The 4,440-nt window shown below is 41.4% G+C and overlaps 1 long non-coding RNA gene across 1 annotated transcript; it reads left to right on the top strand.

Annotated features, from left to right (window-relative positions):
* The first annotated feature begins 721 nt into the window (after positions 1–721).
* LOC124683360 lies at positions 722–4,059 on the top strand. Its single transcript, XR_006996650.1, has 3 exons — positions 722–758; positions 1,570–3,643; positions 3,804–4,059. It is a non-coding gene; the product is annotated as an uncharacterized LOC124683360 (long non-coding RNA).
* The last annotated feature ends 381 nt before the right edge of the window (positions 4,060–4,440 follow it).

The following is a 4,440-nucleotide window of genomic DNA, read 5'->3' as shown; positions in this document are numbered from 1 at the left end:
AAAAAGTACTCGGATGCTGCTTGTTACATTGAGCACTCGCTTCCTGACCGTCGGATGGACTTGATCATGACCGCATCACGACTCCCTTTCCCGACACATTTCGTCTGGAGACGCAGCCGCCTCCCTCTCTTTCCCCATTCCCCATTCCCATGTCAAATCGCGCTAGGGTTTCGTGGAGAAATCATTGAGGTGAGCGGTTTGTCGATTTCGTCGCCGGAGAGGGAGATGCGCGCCGGAGTGCGTCGAGCTCGTCGCCGGAGAGCTAGCCACGCGCGAGGGCGGGAAGCGCGGTGGCGGCACGTGAGGGCGGGGTGTTCGGCTATGCCTGCCGGCGAGAAGAAGGAACGCCGGCTTGGTCCGTCGCCGACCGTGGCCTGCACCCGCTTCCTCGACTTCCTGGAGTACCGTGTCCGCTTCGATCCATGAAGCAACGCGTGTTGGCCACGCGCAACAGCGGCAGAGAGGAGGCCGACCACCTCCACCCACCCAGGTCGGCATTCATCTGAGTGATAAAGCTGTTCCACGCGTCGTGGAGGTCCATCATGCCAAAATCGAGGTGTCGGCATGCCGGCCTACGAGGACGCGGGCTTCACGCATCTGGCGCCGCAGAGTGGTCGGCCACGCCCACGCCTACTGGAGTTGCCGGTCCTGGTCGTGGCCGAGAAAGGTCGTGCCCCAGCCAGGCTGTTGTTGCTGCTGGTCCTGGTCATGGCCATGTCTAGGCCATGTCACAGCCTCGTGCGTCCGAACACCTGCAGGTTTGCTGCGCTACTGTCTTTTTCTCATGTCAAAAATATTGCATGATTCTGACTGCAAAGTCCAAGTCCAATGCCAGTATTTTTATTTTAATCTTCCACAACAAAGCTGAATTTATCATATATGGCTATAAATTCGTGGGATCTTCTTTGAATTTCAACGAACAACTCTCACAATAATGTTGTAGATGATGAGCATGCTCTGCTCAGTCCCACTTCTGCAATGAGGTTTAAGAATCTGAGTATAGACTATTACCACTCATCACTTCTTTTGCCTCTAGACACAAGAGCGGACAGGGTACCGTGTGCTCCGTTAGTCCTACATCACCTGCGAAGTACCTGTAATTTCAGCCCTTGAGTTTTTCCGTTCTATCATTATCAGTGCTAATTTGATGAGACATTTTGGGGAGCTAGGATCATACTCCATGATGCATACATCTAATTCAACTACTACCCCCTGGACTTAGGGATAATACGTAGCAGGATTCATATTAGCTTTAAGTGAATTGACAAGGCCCTTTATATATCCTCTAGTTCTGCCCATCTGCACTCATATATAATTGCTTCCAATATCGTACTGCGAATAATTAGATCATGATCCCAGTTTAGTGTTTTTCAAACCTTTTTGATTTTCACTGCAATGTCTATTGACTATTGAGGGAGACTTGTTCTGATTTTCAGCATCTCCTGAATCTATTAAGCTGCTTTTTAGTTCTTCAGCTTCTTTTTTGAGTTATATTTGTCTAGCAATTTAATTAAGTTGTTTTATCAATATGCTTAATTTGTATACTGAAATAAAAAATTGATTCCACAGCCCGAACTTTTCTCGTCTCGTCTCTCGTCCTTTCACATTCTAATCTAAGGATCGAGTCGTGGCTAACAACATCACTGAACATTGAATCCACAGATCCAGGTAATGAATTTCCTCCATTAATCCTGAACTCGTGTACATCAACCGCTAGATTTACATTGTGTTTCATCTTCTAGCTTAGTTGGTTACAGAATCAAACTAAGTTGGGTCATTAACATGGTTAAGTTGTTTACTGAATCTAACTATGTTGGCTTTTCAACCTATAATTGTAGGTTTATATATGTGTTCATCTTCTAGCTTAGTTGGTTTTGCGAATGTAACTAAGTTGGCTTCTGAACACTCAGTTTGTAAGTTGGTCACTGAATCCAACTAAGTTAGTCTATGGGTGAAACTCACAATCAGGTTCCATCTGGGATAAACTTCCTTTATTTTGCTAACATATGTGATGAAATTCCTGGAAATATTCATAGGCACATGATCAAACTTTGTTCCTAGGTAACTATTATCAACAAACGCTGCAAAGCCAGGAGCACCAAGACTCCTGGCCTTTTGAGACATTTTCTCGACTGAAGCTTTCCCATCAATATAATTATAAGAATAGGCACACATGAGAATTTTGCCGTGAACCTTCCTATTATTTAGGAGTTCTAGTGTTTGACAATCTAGTGCACTGTACTTGGTTGCAGATGAACTTAGCAGAGCATCAGTAGCATAAATAAGGCTGAACGATTTATTTACTTCTGTTGCAGCTGTAGTCAGATGACAGTTCTCTAGAATAGTAGTTTTCTCACAATGAATTGAAATATCTCCCTTTTTCATTGCTAATGTGCGGTTAAGTTGGTTTTAAATCTGGCTTAAGTTGGCTTCTGAACATGGCTAAGTTTGGTTACTTAATCTAAATAAGTTTGCTAGTCAACATTTTAACTTAAAGGTCATTCTTTGTGTCTCATCTTTTTGGATAGTTGATTTTCAAATTTAGTCAAGTTGGCTTCTGAGCACCGCTAAGTTTTCTTAATTAATCCAACTAAGTTGGCTTCCAACATTTTAACTTGAGTTCATTCTTTGTATCTCATCTTCTAGGATAGTTAGTTTTTAAATTTAGTCAAGTTGGCTTCTGACCACGGCCAAGTTTGGTTACTTAATTTAACTAAGTTGGCAGTCAATATTTTAACTTGAGGTCATTCTTTGTATGTCGTTTTCTGGGATAGTTTGTTTTTAAATTTAGTCAAGTTAGTTTTTGAGCACACAGATAAGTTTGGTTACTTAATTTAGCTAAGTTGCCAGACAACATTTAACTTGAGGTTATTCTTTGTGTCTCATCTTCTAGAATATTTAGCTTCTAAATTTAATTAAATTGTCTTCTAAATATGGCTAAGTTTGCTTGCTTAATCAACCTAAGTTGATTTGTTAACATTTTAGCTTGGGGTTTATTTTTGTGTTTTTTAGGATAGTTGGTTTTTAATTTAATCAAGTTGGCTTCTAAATGCGGCTAAATTTGCTTACTTAATACCTAAGTTGGCTAGTCAATATTTTACATGAGGTTTATTCTTTATGTCTTGTCTTTCTAGGATAATTGGTTATTCTTTTGTGTTCTTTTTTCCTATCTTCGTTCTTTTTGATCTGGGGAAGTTGCAAGCTTCAATTTTGTTGGGTATAGGTGTTTCTTTTGAGCAACATGCATAAGTTGTCTAGCGATTTAGTTAAGTTGTTTTATAACTATGTTTAAGTTGAGTATTTTTTTAGTTTCATTGTCAACATGCTTAAGTTGAAACGAAAATTAATTAAGTTGTTCTTCCAGCATGCTTAAGTTGTGTGGGTATCTACAATCTACTTTGGTTTTGGTTTCCGAGCAACATGCATAAGTTGGTCATTGGTCTAATTAAGTTGCCTTCTCAACATGCTTAAGGTGCTTATTTGTGATATTGTTAAGTTGTACCGGGGAGCGGTGGATCTTGGGTGGGGTAGCTAGTACCATCTCCAGCGCGGTAGTGGAGGAGGCCATGGCGCCTAGCTCGAGCACGTGGCGGCGCCCATGATGCCTAGCATGAGCGCAAGCCCGTCTTGGTTGCTGGCCAGCGTAAGTTGATTATCCATTTTAATTAACTTACTCACTTCTCCCTTGTTAAGTTGATTTTTGGTAATGTTTAATTTTTCTAAATAATAAACTTTGATGCTAATTTGCTTTCAAGGTAATATTAAAGTTGACTTAACATTGATGCTAATTTGTTTTCATGCAGGAGATCATGTGTTGTTTTGTGATCTACTCGCAGTTTTCAGTCAAATCCAGATTTCATGGAGTTCTCGAGGAGGAAGAAGACCTGGAGTAGTTCGTCTTGCAGAAAGGAAGAAGCCCTGAAGTAGTCCGTCTTGCAGAAAGGAAGAAGAGCCAGAGTAGTTCGCCAAGCGCATCTCACACGCTACTGTCTGTTGTTCCTTTTACCTTGTGTAACCTCCCTTTTCCTTGGTTGGATGTTTAATTAGACAAACCAGCACTCGGATGTTAGGATGGACCAACCAGCATCTGGATGCTGGGATGGACAAACCAGCACCGGATACTGGCTAGCCTTTACCCATAAGTAATGACTCCCTACAATTTAAAGAATTAGGAGATATGTCACGACGTGACATATCTATCTACCACTAGAAACATTGTAGGGCTTTTATTGCCATAGGCAGCCTGCTACCACTAATACAAACCTTCATTCTTATTTTTGGAATTGGCAACTAAACCAAGCGCTAATAGAATCTCAGATTTTACTCGTAGAACACACAGATGGTTTTAGATTGGCATATATGGTACATAGTCTGGAAAAACAGCCATGCCAAACTAGCATCATGACATGAGAATTAACCATGATGTCAGTCCGCGCCATG

The sequence above is a fragment of the Lolium rigidum genome, chromosome 1 (genome assembly GCF_022539505.1).
Source record: "Lolium rigidum isolate FL_2022 chromosome 1, APGP_CSIRO_Lrig_0.1, whole genome shotgun sequence".
Taxonomy (NCBI): domain Eukaryota; kingdom Viridiplantae; phylum Streptophyta; class Magnoliopsida; order Poales; family Poaceae; genus Lolium; species Lolium rigidum.
Note: the sequence above shows the minus strand (reverse complement) of the source record. Positions and strands in the feature narration are given on the sequence as shown.